Source organism: Cornus florida, unplaced genomic scaffold (assembly GCF_030987335.1).
Source record: "Cornus florida cultivar Cherokee Brave unplaced genomic scaffold, ASM3098733v1 CherokeeBrave_3.0.0_Hap2_Chr05, whole genome shotgun sequence".
NCBI classification, from domain to species: Eukaryota; Viridiplantae; Streptophyta; class Magnoliopsida; order Cornales; family Cornaceae; genus Cornus; species Cornus florida.
Genome location: NW_026775575.1, coordinates 5357809 through 5382061, shown reverse-complemented (window position 1 = coordinate 5382061; position 24253 = coordinate 5357809).

Below are 24253 nucleotides of genomic sequence, written 5' to 3'. Positions count from 1 at the left end.
GAATCCGAAGGAAGCCCCATGAAAATCATAACTTGACTTCAAATCTGAACTCAAGAAATGGTAAAAAATGGGTTCTAATAAAGGGGAAAGGTAAAACACGTTAAGGCGAATAATAAACGTGAATGCCGAAGACTTTTCACTTAGGAAATCAAGGGAGGAGAAGAAGAAAAGGTGGCAGCCCCATGGGCATCCATGGCTATAGGCCAAGAGAGGAAGAAGAAGAAAAAAATCTGATTTTTCTTCTTTAAGTCCCCTATTTATAGAAAATCTCAAAAAGTGCCCCAAAAGGGCCTCACCGGGTCTAGAAAAGTGAAATTTGAGCTGACGCGCTCAAACGACAAAACTCCGTGAACAAAAAAGATTTAAAATGAGAAAACATGAACAACAGAAGAAATGGAGTCAAAAATGAGTCCCGAGCAGAGAGATATGCCCCGAACAAGTTCGGCGGCAACCGGGGTCAGAAACTCTGAAACTAGAAAAAAATGACCAGAATGGAATTCTAAGAGTACATGACTCAACGAAATGTGAAAATGAATCTCGTACAAGGATCCAGGCTCCAGATGAGGTATTTTTGCAATAACTTTCGTTAATTGCACAATGGCCCCTCTAAAAAGTGAAAACTGCGCTAATGCCCCAGAATGAAAATATCTTCAAAAAATATTTTCTTAAAAATCCCTTAAATAAAATATCTTCAACATATATTTACAAAAAACACCCTAAGAAAAGAAAATAATTCCAAAGAACTATGCATCCATGCCCCTATGGACACCGGGAGCAATCAGAGTACTTTCTCGCAAAAGTAAAGATACGTATTTCGTGGAAACCACCTCGAATGAAGACACGTGAAGTTAAAAACCAACTCCAAGCATGAAAGGTGAGGTTTTACCAACAAAGTGACAAACGGGGAAAAGACAGAATAGAGAAAATGACGAAATAAGGAAAAGGACAAAAGTTGAATAATGTCCGAAAAGTGAAAATGCGGAAATGACTCGGTCCTCAAAGGAAGTTATCAATCCAAACGAAGGTGTCTCAGAAACCATTTTTGAGCACTCAGGACGACACTATTAGACGAGAAACTGAACTCAGAAAAGAAAATTAAACGGAAAAAATTTATCCGTAAAATTTCAGAAAAAAAGGAAAGGGAGGAAAATGACCGGGTCATTACATTGGGGGACTTATCTACTCTTTCAGTTTATTTCAAAGTATGATATTATTACTCCATTTGACTTTAATATTTATTTATGGATTGCTGGAAGGTGAATGTTAGTTAAAGGGTCCTTAAGTAACGGGATTCCCGAGTTGTAACGTTTAGAGAGTTATTTATTCTTTTATTTCATTTTGTAATATGTGTTTGTTTAATACTTTAATTGTTTTGATATTCCCTTATTTTTGAGTATGGACTTGAACAACCCGCATATTTGAAATAAGCAGGTATCAGAGTACTCTAGGTTCAAGTGTCCTTAGGGTGTCTTTCGTTGTGTGACTTCTGCGTTGTGTACTCCTTTACTCAGAGCTTAAGTTTAGGATTCATTGTATTCCTTTATTATAATCATTCTAATGTCTATCTTTCTATGTTAACAAAATGGTTAACACTGGAAGAAGACGAAAAATGTAGAGAACAAGGCAATAAAGGAGAGCGGCACGTAGGCAGCGAAATCTCTTACGATGTCAGCGGGTTGCAGAGGAGCAACAACTACCTAGGTTTTATGAGGAGGAGGAGGAGGAGTAAACTTAAGAGTCTCAGGATCAGGATCAACATCGCAGCAAGTATCCCAAGTATCCACCTCAGTTAGCTGACATCATTGGTCAGGCTGTACCAGCAGGCATAACAGCTACACTTCAGAACCAGCCGCATATTCAACAGGCACCTGTAGTAGTACCAATGGTTCAAACTACTCATTGGGAGAAGGCTAAAGGCTCATTCATAAAGGGTAGCCCATCAAAGTTCTTAGGCTCCACTGATGTGAAAGTAGCTCATCAGTGGAAGAAGGACATTAAGAGTCATCTTCGAATGGTTGAGTGCACGGAGGTTCAGAAGCAGATGCTTGATTCCTTCAAGCTTGTCGGAGATACACTCCAGTGGTGGGAGTCAGTTATTACCACATTAGATAGGACTTTATTGACTTATGCATAGTTTAGTGTTCACTTTGATGAGAAATACTTTCCATATACAGCAGAATTGCTAAGAAAAGCGAGTTCCTCAGCTTATAGTAGAGGGACATGACTGTGGCAGAGTATGAAGAGTAGTTTACATACTTATCTCTATTTGCTCTAGATGAGGTGGATACCGGGGAGAAGAAGCGCACTAGCTTTGTTAATAGGCTGATATGGCCTATTAAGCAAGTCATTATAGGTAGTCCAACCTACACTACTTATTCTAAAGTAGTGGACACCGCTTTGCAGCTTTACCAGCTGTGGATGGATTATAGACAGACTAGAGGTGAGAAGCAGAGTGACAAAGACTACTAATCACTCAGTTGAGAACAATGAGGGAAATAGAGCCGGACACAAGGAGAATAGCAGATTCCACAGACAACAGCCTTGGAAGAAGCACAAGGGTAACTCAGACGTTCAGAGAGAGTGAGTTCCTACTCAGCAAAATGGAGCACCTCAAACTGGACAGGGATAACTATAGGGTAATCACCAGGAGGGGTAGCTATATATTTTTAAGGGTCATTGTTTATAAGTGTGGGCATTCAGCCAAACGATGTCCTGGGATAGCTCAGAGACAATATAGGCAATAGGGACAGGGGCAACTATTACCTACTCCATAGATTCCGCGTATGTAGGCTCCGACATTTTTAGCCTTACCAGCACCACAGCCACCACAGGGGCATCCTATATAATAGTTGCATCAGGGTAGGGTGTACAATACCACACCTTGTAATGCATAGGCCCCTCAGAATAATTGAGGGTATGTTTTGTATTCAAGGTAGATGTTGATACGACTTATTGGATACAAGTGCATTATGTTCATTAGTATATAGATTATTTTGACTTATTATGGTGATATAGATGTAAACCATTGACTGTTAGTATATTACACCACTAGCTGTTAGCGTAATTTATATATAAATTGTGGGCGTGTTATTATAGATATTTAGATATAGGATATCTAGCTATGGTAAATGTTTTGATAAGAGAAAATGAAAATTTGGATAAATAACCAGAGTTTCATTTTATGGATTCTTGAATTCCGAGGACGTAATTCCTTTTGTTAGGGGGGAAGAATGTAATACCCCTACATTTTAAAGGAATTATTTATTGGGATTAATTATTTATATTTTATTTAAAATGATTTGTTTGATTTAATTGGGATTAATTGGTTTTATTTTATTTTAAATGATTTTTTTTATTTATTTAAGTGTTTTGATTAATTTTTTAATTTTAATTAAATTATATTTCGTATTTTACTTGTTGAATTGATATGATGTTTTGCTTTGTGGAAGGCTATGATTGAGTTGTTTATTTGACTTTGTTTGTATTTAAGCTTATGTGATTTTTATTGTGAATTATTTGTATTTAATAGATTTAATTTAATTATTTTATTTATTTAAGTTAATGAGATTGGGCTTAAGGAAAGTTGGACCAAAGGATGTGGTCTTGAGCTTGAATGAGGCCTTGTTGGTTTTTTTTTTTTTTTTTTTTTTCCCCCCCTAAATAAAGTAAAATTTGTAGATTTTAAACATAATAGTACAAGCAAGAAGTGAAGGCATACCCTCACTGCACAAGAAATCCCTTTACAGGATTACACAAGAAGAATAGGGAAAGCCCCTATCCAAACAAATAAAACATAAAACTAGGGTAGGATATCTTAGAGAGAGACCCCCAAGAAATCCAAAACCTCCCAAACAATACATTTCAAAAGAGATCTACCACTCCTAACAACTTCATTATGAACCTTTCCATTCCTTTCACTCCATATAAAATACAAAGTGGCATGAAGAGGATTTTGTAGAATTTATTCCTTACTAATATAGCTGCAAATTGTTGAACTAAGTCTAGTGCAAAATCATAAACATAATGCTGTTTACTAATCCTCCAATTAAACATATCAGCAAGATCACACTAGATTTGCCAAACATAGTCATAGTCTACAAATAAATGCTTGACAGATTCTTTATAATTGCAGTAGAAATAACATTTGGAAGCAAGTGAAATACTCGTCCTATGTAAATTGGAACCAGTCATCACTGCATTCTATAAAATAAGAGTACCATGAACTGACCACTGCGGCCTACCACCATTCCAAACTAGTAAAGATCAGAAAACATCTGATTTATTCAACCTATAAGCCTCCCATACTGCCTTTTATGTAAACATTTTATGCTTCCAAAGAATTCTATCAATCCCACCATAAATTCGAAACTGAAACAAATAATTCTGAATTACCATAGGAATGCCAAAAATTTACTTAATAGTGTCTTCTTGTCACTAGTTAGCATTCTGAGATTTCTAAATGTAAACTCCTCTAAAGAAAAAGCCCATTGCACCAAGGATCAAGGAGAATTTTAATTCTCTTACCATCACCAATGTGGTACCTACAATTAATCTTCAAGATATCTCTCACAGCCACAATACTCTTCCATATAGTAGACCGAGAGATTTGAGGAAACACATACCAGTAATTTGCTGTATTCAGATGACACTACTTGTACCAAACAACCCACAACCTATCCTTGGAAAGGATAAAATCCTAAGCCAAAACACATTTAGCAATTCTATCAATATCCATCAACTTCCTTAACGCCATGCCACCTTCTGATTTAGGAGAAGTCATAGTATTCCAACACAGACCAAAAATTTTATATGACTGAGTATCATGTCCCCATGTAAAATTTCTCATTCTTCTCTCAATAATATTAACAACAACTACATGAATGGTATAAACAGAAGCCTAGTATTGAACCGTAGGAGTAATAACAATCCTAAGTAATTCAACTCTACAAGCCATAGATAAATTCATACTTGCCCATTTGGTAGTAGCTGTTCTAACCTTTTCAATCAGAGTTTTGCAATCAATCCTTTTCAAGCCTTTATCAGAAATAGGAACACCTAAATAAGTAAAAGGTAGTTTCCCTTGCTTACTGCCCAGAATTCTAAGAATTGTAGATTTTCTTTTCACTGATCAAGTAAAGAAAAGCTTAGATTTATCTCTATTCACTGCCAAACCAGAAACTTTTTGAAAATGTTGTACCACTCCTCAAAGTCATCACTAAAGCTGTGTTTGCTCGAACCACTACAAGAAGATCATATGCAAAAAAAATGTTGAGTAACCACAACATTAGCCCTTTTAGCAGCTTCAGAAACCACCAAATGCCCTACCTCACATTCATGTTGAAACATTCCTGAGAAATAGTCAGTAACTAATTAAATAATAGAGGAGATAAAATGCATCCTTGCCTAATTCCTCTAGATGGTTGAAAGAAACCACATGGAGTTCCATTAACCAATAGAGAGAACCAAATAGTAGAAATACATTCCTCAATCCATCCTATCCATTTACTTCCAAAACCATACAATTGAAGTAAGTTGATCATGAAGCTCCACTGAATAGAATCATAGGCCTTCCTCAAATCCGCCTTCCAAGCTAAGGTAGGTTTAATGTGTTTAGCCCCAAATCCTCTCATCAACTCATTTGCAACAATAATATCATCCTGAATTTTCCTCCCACTGATAAAAGCATTTTGTTCTTTGCCTATCAATTGATCCAAAATTGTCCCCAGTCGATTAGCTAAAATTTTTGTAATGATCTTGTATAAAGTATTACAGAGAGAGATTGGTCTAAATTCTCCAACCTTAATAGCCTCTCTCTTCTTTGGAATGAGAGTAATAAAAGTACTATTCAACCCTTTATCTATAGAAGGATGAATGAAAAAGTATAGAATCGTATTAGTAACATCTTCTCCAACAATATTCCAATAAAAGCTTGAAAAAACTTCACTAGATTTCCATCTGGACCTAGAGCCTTATTAGCTCCCATACTAAAAATAGTCTACCTAATCTCCTCCGTGGTGATAGGCCTTTCAAGATAGGTAGTATCCTCAAAAGTAAGAGTATTCCTAATAGAAGCATCTAAAGGAGCACTATTTTGATCTTGTGAGGATAATAAATTAATGTAATAATGCAGTAACATGTTTCTAATCCCAGAGTCATCCTGAATCATATTACCAACAACATCTTCAAGCTTAGTAATATTATTATGCACTCTCCTAGCCTTGATCTTTTGATAAAAATATTTTGAACTTCTGTCTTGATCTCTAATCTTACTAATTCTGGCCTTCTGAGATAACAAAATTTCCTCATTAGTCTGGGCAGCTTCATAGGCTTTCCTGGAATCAATCTCCCTGTAAATAAGACTCTCATTATGAGGATAATTAAATAATTTAGTCCAACAAACTTCAAAATCCCTCTTAGCAGTAATTAAAGTTTAAAAAACTGAACCAAATTTAGTTTTATTCCACACCTTAATAGCTTCCTTAACCCCTTTAAGCTTTTTTATAACTTGTGGAATTGGATCACCGAAAACAAAAGTCTGCCAAGCTTCTGCTACCACTTGTTTCACCATAGATTGAGTACTGCACAAGTATAAAAATCTAAATGGTTTTGGACCTGAAGCCACCTGTAATGGAAGATGCACACAAATCCCCCAATGATCTAATGCTAACCTATCTCTTATTACACCATGTATAAGTACCATTCATGATAGGAATGTCAACAAAACTCAGAATATCTATTACATGATTAAAGTCCTTCAGCACCCGAAGTGATAGATGTTTCCCACTAATTTTCTTATGACTATATCTTACAATATTGTAGTCTCTAACAAGCGACCATGCTCCTATAATTCTAGTAGCCATATCCACAAGACATTTCCATAAATCAGTTCTCTCTACTGCAGTAATTTCACCATAAACATAGCTAACCCAAAATGATACATCAGTATTTCTAGTCGTAACCTTAAGTAAAATAACTTGTGATTTAACCTCCACAATTTGAACATCAAACATCAATGGATCCCAACCACACCAATTAAAGGCCCATGGTTATGGTTATTTAAATGATTTGTTTTACATAATAATTATTATATATATATATATATAAATATATAATTAATTAATAATTATTAAGGAAGGAAGAATATATGTATATATATTTATTGATATATAGGTATATATGATTTAAATAATTAAGGATTAGCATGAAAGCAAATAACTAGACTAAATCAGATATAGCAATTGTTTCCTCTTCCCATCCTCCATTCGAATCTATGGTTCTTGATCACATGGGAACGGAAGTTATTGCCTCTCTTCTAAAAGTAAGTAGTACATCTGATTTAGATGTTCGTAAAATAATAGAACAAAACAACTTCACAAATCAATACCTACATACTATTGGAACAGAATTAGACAAACTTGAAGTCACAATCACTCCACAAGTTGTTCCTTCCACAACTACTCCTCCTCCAATAATAGAAAAACTATTGATTTCTATGACTACTCAATGAAAAGGTCTGTCCACACCTTACTGGACCTATCTGTTATTCTCCAAATAGAAACCATTCTCAAAACACTTAAGAAAGGAAAAACCAAAGTTAAAGATGAAAAATAAGTCACCGTCATACACAATGCCACTGATTCTAATAACTCCTCCTCAAATTCCAGTAATACCTTTGAAATTCAAGCTATTGAAGTTGCTTTCTCCAATTTAGAACTCAATCATATTTCTAACAAACGAATCAACCCTACTAGCCTCGCCAAAAATTGGTACCCTAGGTCAACTCCCCCAGATTTAGAATATGAAGAAAGAAACATACAAAATCAGTTTTCTATCTCCTCTGATAAACTCTATGAATGGAATATAGATGGTTTATCAGAACAAGAAATCCTAAATAAGTTAAATCGTATATCCATGGTGGTTAACAGCTATGTCACTACTCATTACCTTAGTCAACCAGATATAGTTGATTTACTAACTTTAAGATTCACAGGTATGTTAACAGCTATAGTATGATAACCTTACATATGGCAATATCATTAGCTTAATCCAAAAAGAAGGATTAAGAATGTGTATTGACATGAAAATCAGTAACCAGTTGAATAATGATAAAAAAAGATCTAAATATGAAATGGGAACCTTCTATGAACAGTATGGTCTCCCACCCATAGCTCCCTCACGAAAACAAGCCAACCTCCATAGGAAGTCATATAATACTCACAAAGGTTACCGTAGAAATTACAAAAATCGTAAATCAGTATTCCAAAAATAGAATACTATTCTAAAGCAAAACAAAAACCAAAAAAGAAATATAGTAAAAGAAACACTAATAAAAAAGATACTAAAATGCCAGTAAAGTTAAATGTTCTAAATGTGGCAAAATTAAGTCATTTTGCAAAAGATTGTTATGTAAAAAAGAAAATTAATCAGTTACATATTTCTAATGACATTAAAGAAATCTCTTTACCAAATACTACAATTAAGAGATACTGATGATAGTGATGAAAATGATGAAAGTGATCCCAAAGTTAGTTCTTCTCAATCCTCTGGTGACCGTCCTAGCACTCCTGACATTAAGATAGGATGCAAGGATAGTTGTTGTAAGTCTCTTAATGTTCTTACAAAAATTGAAGAACAAGAACATCTCCTTATTGATCTCATCAGTCAGGTAGAAGACCTTGAGCTCAAATCCTCTTATCTTAAAAAACTTAAGATGTTAGAAAATAAAGAAGCTGAAGCTCCAAAAGTTACTAAACCAAATTTTAGTTTATATAAAACTCTTGAAATATTCAATAATCAACCAAAAGAAGTCACCATTTAAGACCTCCAAGCTGAAATTAATATAATCAAAACTGAAATTAAAAATCTTAAGTTAGAAAACTAAGTCATTAAAAATGACATAAATAAGCTAAACACAAATCTTACTTTCTCCTTTAAAGGTAAAGATTCATCGTCCTCCGATGACGAAGGCTCTGATTATTCAATACATTCAGATCCTTCTCAAAAACTCCAAACCTTAAGTAAAATATCATTTCAAAAATGGTATGCTAAGGTTACCCGTATAATCAACAAAGATTTCGCTTGAAGTTATTGCTTTGATTGATACAGAGGCTGATCTTAATTGTATTCTGTAATGACCCGATCATTTCCTTCTTTTCCTTTTTCCTCAGAATTTTACGGATGAATTTTTGTCGTTGAAAATTCTTTTCTAAGTTCAGTTTCTCATCACTTAGTGTCATCTTGAGTGCTCAAAAATGGTTTCTAAGACTCTTTCCTTTGGATTGACAACTTCCTTAAGGACCACATCATTTCCATATTTTTCGTTTTTTGATACTATTCACTTTTCGTCCTTTTCCCTATTTTGTCTTTTCCTCGTTTGCCACTTTGTTGGCACAACCTCACTTTTTGTGTTCAGAGTTGGTTTTTGACTTCATGTATCTTCATTCTAAGTAGTTTCCATGAAATACGTATCTTTGCTTTTGAAGTAAAGTACTCTAGTTACTCCTGGTGTCCATAGGGGCATGGATGCATAGTTTTTGAGAATCTTGCTTTTCATGGGGTGTTTTTCATAAATATCTTTTGAAGATATTTTATTTTAGGGGTTTTTAAGAAAATATTTTTGCATTCTAGGTCATTAGTGCAGTTTTCACTTTTTGGAGGGGCCATTGTGCAATTAATGAAAGTTATTACACAAATGCCTCGTTTTAAGCCTGGATCTTCGTACGGGATTCATTTTCAATTTTCGTCGAGTCGTGTACTCTTAGAATTGTCTTCTGGTTCCCAGTTTCTGGCCCCGGTTGCCGCCGAACTTGTTCGGGGCATATCTCTCTGCTCGGGACTCGGTTTTTGATGTTGTTTCTTCCATTGTCCATATTTTCTCATTTTGGTTCTTTTTTGTTCATAGAGTTTTGTCATTTGAGCTTGTCTGCTCAAATTCCACTTTTCCAGACTCAGCGGGGCCCTTTCGGGGCACTTTTAGAGTTTTACTATAAATAGGGGGTTTCATTTAGTATATTTGTGCGGTGTATAGTTGTCTTATGCGTATTTTGTTTAGCTTAGTATACTTGATTTATGACTATTCTATATATATATATATCGAATACTTGTGTATGTATGTTGGATATTACTTTTCTTGTTTAACATGATTTGGGGTACTTGAACATGTATGCTTATATGTCGTGAATCATGTTTTAATACGGTTTAGTGTACTTAAGCATGTATACTTGTATGTCATTGTTTATTTCAATTGCATGAGTAGCTTAGGATGATCCCTGAGTCTCACTTTAACATAGACGTTAGGTTGCATGAGCCCCTTTAACATGTTTTACCTTAAGGTGATATAATTGTAAAATGCTAGGTCGATGCATGCTCATCTCCTACGAGTAGCTTTATGTTACTTACCCATGTAGTGGGGATATTTTTCAGGTACAGGGACCTTGATTTGGGATGCACATTATGCCATGGAAGTTTCATAGACTTGAAGTATCATTTTTATGAAAATGTTGGCATGAAATCCTATTTGTAGCTTTGTATGTCAAAACTTGTATCTTTGATTCCAGATATGTAATGTGTAAGTAAGTACACCTTTTACAATATATTTGACCTATATAAGATGAGGTCAGAGGCCAATAACTATTATTTTGTATCCTATGTAACTTTTGACTTCAAGAAATATTATGGAAATATTGAAAAATGACAAGTCATTGCTTCACCATGTTTGCATCGGGAGTGGAAATTCCATTTTTATTCTTTTATAGGGTCTCATTAATCATGTATGAAGTGTGGCCAAGGGCCAAACGGTAATTTGAAACCATTTCATATTTTTGGATTTCAAATTTTCCATTTTGAGTTCATTTTCGCTATTTTTGGCCGTCGGGTGGTCGTATTTTCCATCGGCCATTTTTGAGAGCCACAGACCATTCCTGCGTGCTTAAAAATACTAAATACATTTGCGTGTATAATCATTTTAGCCTAGAAATGCATTTAGGGTCAAATGAACACTTGGTGCAAAGTTGCATTTCCCTTGTTTTTGCCTAAACTGATTAGGGGCATTCTGGGCATTTCATAGGGCATTTTTTTTTTCTTCTTTTGACATGGTCGGGTAGAAAACATGATTTTAGGGGGGGTTTCTTCTTCGTGTTTTTCTAGAAAATGTCATCTTGGTACCGGAAATCCCTTGCAAAGTTCAGTTTTCTGCTATGCATATATAGCAGCTTTTTAACCCTCTTGGCCTAAACTGTTCTAGGGGTATTTTGGGAATTTTCTTTGAAAACTAAATTCTGGTCTTGACATGGCCACATAGAAAATGTGATTTTAGGGGGGGGGGGGTTTCTTCACAACATTTTTCCAGAAAATGTCATCTCGGACCCGAAAACCCCACGTCAAATCTGATTTCCTGTGCACACCTGCACTATTTGAAAAAGTCTTTTGTAAGGGCATTTTGGGGATTTCATATCAAAAATAAAATTTTCTTTTGACATGGTTAGCTTGAAAAAATTTTCTTAGAGTGATTTCATATCAAAAATAAAATTTTCTTCTTCTTTTTTTTTTTTTTTTTTTTTTTCCTAGAAAATATTGTTTAGTACCTCAAAACGGCGCACGAACTTCAGAATTTTGCCCAAGTTACTATTCATTGCTGTCAAAACACTATTCACGACCTCGGCGACGTCAAAACTTTGTTTTGACTTTTGTCTTCCATCCGGACTCCGAATCAAGTGATTCTTGAGTCTAACTTGATTAATTTTTCACTATCTTTCCAATAGTGTGCTGGGTGTCACCCAAATCTTGCTAAAAAATGACTATTTTCCCCCTCGGGGCTTAATTGTTATTTTTTTGATATTAGCTTCCGCATTTGATTCTTTTGAGTTCCATGACCTCATGGAGGGTCATCAAAGTGTCTTAGAGGTGTGTTGTGCCTTGGGAGATCATTGTCTTGTTTCTTGTTTCCGCATCTGGATCCGCTATTGAGTCAATCTTTAGTTCATCACAGGACGCACTGGCTTAAAAAACCAGGGCTGTCACAGGTGGTATCAGAGCTCCTAGGTTCGAAAACCTTAGGACGACGGGTTTTGGGTGCATATCATGCTTGTTTTGCCATGCTCTATGTTTCTTCTTGATAACATGTTTACGTGCTTATGCGGACGTATGTTTAGAAGTTTACTATAACTGTCTTAGCATGATACATGTGCTTGTTTACCTTAGTACATTGTATATGCTTGTAAGTTTTAGCTTGTTGTACTTACTTATCTGCCTTAGCATACTATATATGCTTGTCGACTTCAGTACCTTGTCTATACTTGTCTGTCTTAGCATTTCAATTTATGCTTGTCTACTTAGCATGTGGGTTATGCTTATTTGCCTTAGTGTATTGCATGTACTTGTTATTCTTAATATGATAGTATGATGCATACATTGACATGCCTTATGTGATCCCTTACTACTTGTGTAAGTGTGTAGTCTATTGTTATGTTACGTGTCAACTGCTTACTTGTATGTCTTGTTTAGGCAATGTGGGTTGTTCCATCTTGGTTGGTTGAGATTGATACTAGGACATCATCTTTTGCGGTTTCGTGGTGACCTTGATATGGTGACGTCATTAGGGTCTTGTTTCTAGCGTCATGGGACGATAAGTTGGATTGACTTGGGTCCTTCCTTGGGCATTGAGAGTTTTATCTTCGTGAGCCTCAACGGCAAGGTTCTTGTGTGTGTTTTTCTTTTCTTAGAGTGATTGTTAGAGATTTAATAGGTGCATTGACCTAGGATATCTTCTTGTCTTGCCTTGGACATGTGACAGCCCAAGTTTTTCAACTCGGTGTGTCAGTGATGAACCGAAGGTTAATCCGATAACAGATCCGAAATGCGGAAGCAAAAGATAAAACAATAGTCCCTAGAGGTACAATACATCTCTAAGACACTAATATGATCCTCAATATGGTCACAAAACCAAAAGAAAACAAGTGCGGAAGTGACGCTTCAAAAATGGACTAAAAGGGACCTAGGGGTAAAATGGTCATTTCCAACATAAAAGTGAGTGTTAACAAGCACACCGTTGGAAAGACAATAAAAAATTAATCAATTTTAAAAAAAAAATTCACTTGATTTGGAGTCCGGATGAAGAAGTTATGGCTAACGGAAGAAGAAGGGGCAAAAAGGTCAAAAGTACCTAACCCTAGGTCATCTAAACGTTTAGGAAGCCTTTCTAACCGGTTAGAAGGCTAAAAATCACATCCAACCCACTGCCCAAGCACATGTAACCATTTACATAACCCCATGTAACCGGTTACGAGGCAAAAAACAGAATAGGAAACAAGGAAAACTAGCAGCAAGGGTTTTTCGGCAAAAAATATGATTTTGAGGGCTAAGATGATATTTTATGGAAAGAAACAAAAAAGAAACCCCCCTCAAAATTGAGATTTCTACATGACTCGCAATGAAAAATGAAAAAAACGTATTTTGAAACACCCGAAATGCCCCTGGAACAGAATAGGTCAAAACTCAAAAATACGCAACTTTAGATTTTTGTTTCATTAAGGAAGGTATTGTTTGTCAAAGTGAGCATGCAAGTGCATGCAATATGATAAAATAGATGCACCAACATGGCCTAAATCCTCTTTACATTCCATTAACAAGTTTTAGCATGCAAAGCCTCCATTTCTCACAAATAAGCTCCAATGGCAATACTTGAGTTTTGAAGAGAACATGCTTGTAATCTTTCATATTAATGGCTCTTGGCCTTATGCTATGCATACAAAACAAGCATAAAAAAGAGTAATTAGATACACATTACATGAAGGAAGCCATCGTAGCTTTTAAAATACCATACATCCATGGTATGCAAAAGTGTTACATCCAAAAGATAAAACATGCTAAATAAGTGCATGCTAATATACAAAAATGCTTCAACTAGCTCAAAAGCTTCTAAGGATGATGAGCATCCATGAACATGGTCTCTTTACCTGAAAAACAACCCAAACCACTAGGGTGAGTAATCAAGTTACTCGTAGGAGAAGCATATGCGTATACCCTAAAGTTTCAATATCATTGCAAGATCAATATAGACGAATACAAGGGAGCATTCTATTTAACGTCTATGTTCAAGGTGTTCTAAGGGATCATCTTAAACTTAATGCAATGATTCTATTACAACGCAATATCAAAAGGATATACTTAACAACATGAAATCGCTTGAAACAAAAATTACAAGTTACAACTTAAGCATTGATTGTCAACTTGGAATTGAATGCGAAATCAAAAGTGGAATCCTTGGACACCTAAGCTCAAAATTCTGCCGAGACCTCAATGATTATTCTGGACACTAACCCACAGGGAAGACCACCCTAAGTGCACACTATCTCAATTGGTGAGAACTCATACCTCTCGCACTAGAGCCAAACTCTAGCCGTGTTACTAGTAACCATGTCCCAAGAGAATCCAAAGTATATATCAAGTTCAAAACTTATATATAGATAACAAGGTATATAAACCACCTTCCATGCACAAGTACTTCGAAACCATATAAACCATGTCTTAGGGTTCCAAGTCTAGAATGACATGCCAAATGACAATTCCTCATTATGGTACTATGCACAATAAAATATCATTAACTTAATAACTTAGGTCATGCCTCAACAATAAGCTGCACATACTAAAGATCAACATTATAGCAATAAGCTTCCAAATAATTACAATTAGTAATTCACAAGGACATAGAATTATTGTAACAACAAATATAGCAATTCATATCAATAGATATTGCATATAGCATCAATAATTCTACAAGTGTTCCATATCACTAACACATGTGAAATTTCTAGAATTTACATACTACTAAATTTTATAATCCTCTACACATGGTTTATACATAACATACATGCTTAATCCAATAAACCCTATGTCAAGAAGTGAGGGTTTCCTATAATATGCAAAACTATCACATTAAAAACATGTACACAATATATATTAAACCCCAGGGATTATAAAACACTTAAAATATAAACATACTACCACCCCTACCTCAATAGAGAATTGTATCTCTATAATCTAAGCTACCAAGCATAAAATGGAAAACAAGTTTAGGGTTCTTGAAGAGGAAAACGAGAGGAAACTTTTCTCTCCCAAGGTTTTTAGTCTAAGGTGTATGGAAGTGAGCCAAATTGAAGGGGTAAGCTATGGACGAAGCTTTCCTCCAATGGTGGATTTATTAGGGTTCATGTGAGATAATGAAATGAAGAAGGTAAAGTGTAAAAATGGTGAGTGGAAGGGCTAGAGATCCTCCACTCACTATGTGCTCTTGTATTACCTCTCTCACACACACAATGCAAGACTACATCATGGCCTTACACTTGTCACTAATCCAATGCCTCTTCCAAGACTTAATCCTAAGCTTACACTTGTCACTAATCCAATGCCTCTTCCAAGACTTAATCCTAAGCTTACACTTGTCAACAATCAATGGTTACATGTGCACCAATCCTAAGCCAACAAATAGATGACTCTCCACCTTCCAATTGTCAAGAAACTATGGTACCAAGTCTATTCACCGAATTGCCAACAAGTGGCACCATGAGAATGTGACACTTGTCACATTTTCCAAGAATTACAAAATGTTCCTTTTTCAAAATATCTTCCAAAATAAATTACAAAAGGTCCCTCAAACGAAAAATAATTATTTTACATAATTAAACTAAAACCCTAAATTTAAGAATAATTACACTAAAGTATGCATTCATGCCCTTTATGAAAAATAAAGGCAACAAGCATGCTTTTCAACAAAGTGAAAATACCAATGTCATGGAAATCAAGTATCATGAATGCAGGCAAAACTGGAATCAAATCCGAACACCCAAAGTGAGGTTAAGCAAGGAAAAATGATAAACGAGTAAAAGACGAAATAGGGAAAAAAAAAAAGAAAAAAGAAAATCACTGAAAATGGAAAAGGAGGAAAAAGTCCGGGTCATTAGAACCTACCCTCCTTAAATGGATTTCGTCCCCAAAATCGAGCCGTACCTAAAGAGAGAACAAATGGGGATACCGAGAGCGAACCTCCTGCTCGAGCTCCCAGGTAGCCTCCTCGACACCGTGATGTCTCCATAAGACCTTAACCAATAGAATGGTCTTGGTCCGCAATACCTGCTCCCGTGAATGAAGAATCTGGACTGGACCCTTCTCGTAGGTCACGTCTTCATCAACAACAACATCTATCCACCGTAAAACATGCAATGGATCCGGCTTATACTTCGTCAACATAGATACATGAAAGACGTCATGAACTCTATCCAAGTCTGGTGGCAATGCCAAACGATAAGCAACTTCATCGATGCGCTCCAAAATCTGAAATGGTCCTATGAACCTAGGAGACAACTTGCCCGTCTGTCGAAATCTTAGAAGTCCCTTCCGTGGAGAAATCTTGAGAAAGACGTGGTCCCCTACCTCAAAAGACAAGGATCTCCTCCTCTTATCAGCATAACTTTTCTGCCTGCTCTGAGCTATAGCCAACCGCTGCCGAATCAACTTGATCTTCTCTATAGTCTCAATGACATTGTCTGGACCCAAGGCGACTGTATCACCTACCTCGGTCCAACAAACTGGAGATCTGCAAGGTCTGCCATACAACGCCTTAAAAGGTGCCATGCCAATACTGGTCTGGTAACTGTTGTTGTAGGCAAACTCAACCAAGGGTAAGTAGTCTTCCCAACTACCCCCAAAATCCAAAATGCAAGCCCGTAGCATATCCTCCAATATTTGAATGGTACGCTCCGACTGACCATCAGTCTGAGGATGGAATGTCGTGCTGAAATGAAGCCCCGTGTCAAGAGCCTCCTGAAAACTCTGCCAAAAGTGAGACGTGAACCTGGGATCCCTATCCGAAACAATGGATACCGGAACCCCGTGAAGCCTGACAATCTGCCCCACATACAGTCCACTAAGTCTCTCTGCATCGTCCGTCACTGAGATAGGCAAAAAGTGAGCCGTCATAGTCAATCTATCAACAATGACCCAAACGGCATCATTCCCTGCCTTGGATCTCGAAAGTCCCGTCACGAAATCCATAGTGATGTGCTCCCACTTCCACTCTGCCACTGGTAGTGGTGCCGGTCTCTGATCCCTGCCTTTACTTGTTGACAAGTAAGGCATTTATCCACGAACTGAGAAACATCCCGTTTTATACCTTTCCACCAAAACTGTCTCCGCAAATTGTGATACATCTTCGTACCACCTGGATGAACTGTGAGCCGAGAATGGTGAAAATCCCAAAGAACATCATCACGACAAGACAAAGGAACAACCATCCTTCCCCTGTACCTGAGACCACTATCTGAATGTAAGGTCCAACCCTTTACATTCCCGCCGCCTGAAATCTGATTGTGGATGGACTTCATCTCCCCATCCTCCTGCTGTGCCTCAATAACTCTGTTAATGTGACGACCCTGGTTATTAGGCCAGCGTGTCCTGTGATGAACTGTAAGGATGATCCGATAACAGATCCGAATGCGGAAGCAAAAACAGAAAACAAGACTCTAAGAAGTCAAAGTGACCTTTTATGAGGTCGTGGAACTCAACAAGAACTGATGCGGAAGCAAAAGATAGAAAATATGACAAATAAGCCCCCGGGGCAAAATAGTTATTTCTGAAAACTATAGATTTGGGTGCCACCGAGAACACCGCTGGAAGGACAACGAAAAACTAATCAAGATGGACTCAAGAATCGCATGATTCGGAGTCCGGACGAAGGAGAAACGGTATGACGAAGAAAAACGAGCACTTAAGGAAAAAAGGGTAAACTGGTAATTATCCAAGAAGAACCGGGTGCAACCAAGCACACCGTTGGAAAGACAACGAAAAATTAGTCAAGTTCAAAAAAGAATTCACTAGAATCGGAGTCCAGACGAAGGAGAAAAGCCCAAAAGAAGAAATAACGTCGCGGCGGCCCGACGAGGGGCCACGACAGCCCCATGCGCACGCCCATGCGCGCGCCCATGCACGCCGTGAGTGCGCTGGTGCACACATGGCTGGCAGCAGCAGCCCATAAAGCTGCTGTGGGTTTGTTTTTTGGAAAAATCCGGAACAGAGGCTGAATTTGGAGACCTAGATGAATTTTTTTGCAAAAACACAAAGAAGAAACCCCCCTCAAAATTGAGCTTTCTACGTGACACGTGAGAGAATAAAAAAAAAAAAAAACGGAATGTAAAATGCCCAAAATGCGCTCCCAAGAAATCTGGTCCAATGGGTCGAAAATGCTGCTAAATAGAAAACTGAAAGCTAAACTTTGTGATCAATTTCCGGCACCAAGACGACATTTTTTGGAAAAACACAAAAAAGAAACCCCCCCCCCCCCCCCCAAAATCAAGTTTTCTATTGAACCATGTTAAAAGAAGGAAATAAAACCACCGTGAAAGGTCCATAATGCCCCTAGATCAGAATATACAAAAAAAATGCGAAATGAATTCACAAGTGGCTCAAAACACAAACGATAAGGTTTTGCCCGGAAACGACCATGCACGCAAGCGTAACTTACCTATTTGGACGTGCTACAATGGTCCATGACTTAAAAATACTACCGATACAAAATCCGACCCTCCAACGGGTAAAAAGGCAAAAATGGAACTTGGAATGAAAACTTGGAATCCAAAAATACAAAACGGGATCAAATGACCGTTTGGCCCTTGGCCACACTTCAAACATGATTTATAAGACCCTATGAAAGAATGAAAACAGAATTCCCACACCCGATGCAACCACGGTGAAGCAATGACTTGCGATTTTTCAAGATTTTTACAATATTTCATGAAATTAAAAAGTACATAGAATACAATATACATGTCATTGGCCTCCGGCCTCATCTCATACACATCAAATACATTGAAAGGAGTGTACTTAAGTACACATTACATACATGCAATCAAACATACATATTTTGACATACAAGTCTACAAAATGACATTTCATGATAACATTTGCGTGAAATGGAAACTTGAAAGCTACTCGACATCCAAGGAATGCTAGGCTTCACAAACCAAGTCTTCGTACCTGAAATATGCCCCAATATCGTAGGGGTGAGTAACATAAAGCTACTCGTAGGAGATGAGCATGCATCGACCTAGCATTTTACAAATTTATCACCTCAAGGTGAAACATGTTAAAGGGGCTCATGCCACCTAACGTCTATGTCCAAGTGAGACTCGGGGAGCATCCTAAGCTACCTTAGAGTGTAAGCAACAAGAATCATGATATACATACGTGTATGAAACGAATCATGGTTGGGATAATCTAAAGAACACGGCAAGAAGAATGCTTGAGCATATATTAACATGAATTGCATTTTCAAAACAATTGAACTAGGTCTAGAGTAATCCATACAACATAACAAAAACATATTTGAATACAAGTTAACAAAAATCACATTATCCATGCAATTCAACAATAAAAGAGCATGTATACAATGCAACAAGGTTTAAGTTCTCAAAGCCATCAACTTAGAATCTAAAGCACAAAATAACAGTAGTGGTTCATGCCACCTAACGTCTATGTTATAAATGAATCAATAGGATCAATCCTAAGCTTTATTAGAATGTCAAAACACGATTTTCAATATTGATGCAATTTAACCAACATTGGAACTTCCAATACAACGCATAAAGCACAATTTCGCAAAGTTAACATCCTGTAATTTAAAATGGAACGACAAATAAGAAACAACAAGTTACAACATCATCTAGTTGTCAACTTGAAAATAAAATGCGAAATCAAACAAAGTGGATACTCGGACGTCACGCCGGATCATACCGACAACCTAGTTACTTTAGGGTTATTAGCCCATGGGTGACCTCCCTATGTGCGCACTAGACTATATATAGAGGGATTATCCCCCGTACTAGAACCACATCCTAGCCATAGTCAAACAACGACATCCCCAAGTTTCCAAAATCAACAAGTTGTGCAACAACGCATATATCAATAGGAATATGCAAGATAATCAACTATCTACTAAGCACAACCAAATTTGGAAACCTATACAATACATGCTCTAAATCCACAACTAATATGATATGATGAATGTCGAATCTTCAGTGTGCGATTCGTTACACGCTATGCATGAAAGATGTTAAACACGAACTGTGCAAATCATTACACAATGCAACAAATGTATTCAATAAGGAAAACATATTCTCAAGAATACAAACATAGCAACTATGTTTTTCAATGTTCAAAACTTAACCAAATGAATATACAACAAGTCCAAGTCCATAATTTGAATATAGAAACCACTTCTAAAACACAACTAGATCATGGACAAATTGATAGAATTTAAATAGATAAACACAATTAAATCAATTTAATACATGTTAAAGGGCATGGCAAGGTCATCACCTATATCCATTCTAAAACTCAATTAGGTTGTTAGAACAACAAAGTAGAACTTTAATTAAATCATGCTAATTTAAATCCCAAGGTTCTTGAAAACCTAACCGAATATTCTAAATCAAACATATGTGAAGCTATATGGTATGTAAGTCAAGAATATCAAGTCGGAATTTAAATAGAGTGAATAGTGCACTCGGGGCAAATTAATTAATCAAATTAATTAATAATTACTAATTTTCAAAACACCTCCAATTACTTTCAAATTCAACTATGTTGGAGAGCATGCAAAGGCCTAATTTAATATGCTAACACATATTGATTTTAAGCTAGTTAAGGCCATGTGAATTAATCTTTCACCTAAGAGAAATATTAAATAAAATCTTTAATACTTATTCAAATGTTCCAATTTTAATACACGACAATGAGCATATCAAGGGGCAATATAAAATCATGCTACATGTTTAAACCAAGTCATGAGCAACCGGGAAAATTAGATCCCGTACAAGAAAAATAAATAATAAAATCTCTAGATTTTATATTTAATCATGCAAACAAGTAGTATAAGCATCACAAGCATGCTATATAACAAGAATTTAAATCTAAAACATTCCCTACCTCAATTTGAGATGAAAATCTCAAATGCTATCAAAATGGGACGGCTCCGAATCCGACGAAACTACTAGGTTTTGTAGGGGACAACGCTGTGAACATAACCCCCATGAAAGCCCCATCAAAATCATAACTTGTCCTCAAAACCAAACTCAAGAAGTGGTCAAAACTGAATTCTAAAAAGGGGGAAAGGTAGAGCACGGCGAGGGGAACAACAAACGTTAAGGCCGAAGACTTTCCATCAAGGAAAAGTGAACCAAAAGAGGAGAGAGAAGATGGCAGCACCCCTTGGGCTGCCATGGGAGCTCTAGGTCATGCATGAAGAGGGAAGAAGATGAAAAATGAAATATCTCACCCCCCTTTTATAGAAATCTGAAAAAGTACCCCGAACGGGCCCCGCCGGGTCCGAAAAAGTAAAATTTGAGCAGACGCGCTTTGTGAATGAAAAAGATTTAAAATGATAAAATATGAACAATGGTAGAAACGACGTCAAAAATTGAGTCCCGAGCAAAAAGTTATGCCCAAAACAAGTTTGGCGCTCACCGGGGCCAAAAAACTTGAAATTTGAAAACATCGTCCAGGAGGAAATTCCAAGAGTACACAACTCGACGAAATGTGAAAATGAATCTTGTACGAGGATCCAAGCTCAAAACAAGACATTTTGCAATAACTTTCATTAATTGCACAATGGCCCCTCCAAAAAGGGAAAACTGCACTTATGGCCCAGAATGAAAATATCTTCCAAAAATATTTTCTTAAAAACTCCTGAAAAAAAATATCTTCAAAAGATATTTACGAAAAACACCCCAAGAAAAGAAAATAATTTCAAAGAACTTTGCATCCATGCCCCTATTGACACCGGGAGCAACCAGAGTACTTTTTTACAAAAGTAAAGATACGTATTTCTAGGAAACCACTCAAGATGAAGGCACGTGAAGTCAAAAACCAACTCTGAGCATTAGAAGTGAGGTTGTGCCAACAATGTGACATATGGGGAAAAGACAGAATAGGGAAAAAGACGAAACAGGGAAAAGGACGAAAGACGCATAGTGTCCGAAAAGTGAAAATGCAGAAATGACTCGGTCCTCAAAGGAAGTTGTCAATTCACATGAAAGAGCCTCAGAAACCAATTCTGAGCACTCGAGATGACATTAAGTGACACGAAACAGAGCTCAAAAAAGAAAATTAAACGAAAAAAATTCATTCGTAAAATTTCAAGAAAAAGGAAAGGGAGGCAAATGACCGGGTCATTACAACCTACCCTCCTGAAAGGAATTTCGTCCCCGAAATTAGTAACATACCAGAGAGAACAGAATAATGACCAAACAAAAGGTCAAATCAAAGGACAGCTCACAACGCACTGAAGGACAAATCCTGAAGTCTAAAGATCAACTGAAGGAACGCGAAACCATGAACTGAGACAACACCTCATACGAATCGGCACGTTAACTCAATGTCAACTACTGAGAGATTCCTAAGACAACGAAATGTTGAAACATGATAGAAGAAGAGAGTGACAAGGCAGTACGAACAGTGACCAGAACCCGCCCACACTTACTCGTCAACAAGGTAGCATAACAGTATAAGGCACTAGTTCGTACACATGCCCCAGAAGGGAACTTTTCGATACCAATGACATCAATGTCAAAAATAGTCATTACCAAAGGCATTACGGAAACCAGGCATCTATGAGAGTTGGGGTAGTTAATCCCAAAACTCTGACAACAATGACACTGGCACCATTACGCTTAAGGCCTTAGATCTAAAAGCCCCTCCCTGGCCCACGTCTCACTCCACCAGACAAGGTAAAGGAAATAAATCACAGTCGTCTATGCTCACATGAGCCTCACTCGCATCAACAAACAGAACAGACAAGAAGGTTCCCTACATGGGTCCTCACAGAATGAATTTTTCCTATCCAAGGAAGAAACTCTTGAAACAAGAACGCATCCAAGGGATACGACAGATCCTAAGAGACAATGCAAAAACCTGACATAAAGTAAACAAGTAGCATGCAACATAGCATAACTATCTACTTACACAAGTAGTAAACAAGTTGCCACATAAGCAAATAGGCATGTTATCAAATCAAACATGTTATCAAGAAGCACGCAGACATGTTATCACACCAGAACATGATAGTGACATAGAACATGTTATCAGGAAGCATATATACACAAAAGCATGCTCAACCAATGATAGATGTCTCAAAACACCTGAACATGTGAACATGTTATCAAGATACAAATGACAAATCAAAGCAAAACAATATGAGCATGATATGCACCCAAAACCCGTCGTCCAAGGTATTCGAACCTAGACGCTCTGATACTACCTGTGACGACCCTGGTTTTTAGGCCAGCGTGTCCTATGATGAACCGTAAGGATGATCTGATAACGGATCCGAATGCGGAAGCGAAAACAGAAAACAAGACTCTAAGAAGTCAAAGTGACCTTCCATGTGGTCGTGGAACTCAACAAGAACTGATGCGGAAGCAAAAGATCGAAAACATGACAAATAAGCCCCAGGGGGCAAAATAGTCATTTTTGAAAACTATAGATTCGGGTGCCACCGAGCACACCACTGGAAGGACAAAGAAAAACTAATCAAGATGGACTCAAGAATTGCATGATTCGGAGTCCGGACGAAGGAGAAACGGCATGACGAAGAAAAACGAGCACTTAAGGCAAAAAGGGTAAATTGGTAATTATCTAGAAAGAACCGGGTGCAACCGAACACACCATTGGAAAGACAGCAAAGTATTAGTCAAGTTCAAAAAAAAATTCACTTGAATCGGAGTCCGGACGAAGGAGAAAAGCCCAAAAGAAGAAATGACGTCACGACGGCCCGACGAGGGGCCATGACAGCCTTATGCGCACACCCATGCACTTGCCCATGCATGCCGCGCGCGCGCCAGTGCACACATGGCTGGCAGCAGCAGCCCATAAAGCTGCTATGGGTTTGTTTTTCAGAAAAATCCGGAACAGAGGCTGAATTTGGAGTCCTAGATGAATTTTTTCGCAAAAACACAGAGAAGAAATCCCCCTCAAAATTGAGCTTTCTATGTGACTCCCGAGAGAATTTAAAAAAAAACGCAATATAAAATGCCCAAAATGCCCTCCCAAGAAATCTGGTCCAGAAGGTCGAAAAAACTGCTAAATAGAAAACTGAAAGCTAAATTTTGCGATCAATTTCCGGCACCAAGACGACATTTTTTGGAAAAACACAAAAAAGAAACCCCCCCCCCCCCCCCCCCCCCCCAAAATCAAGTTTTCTATTGAACCA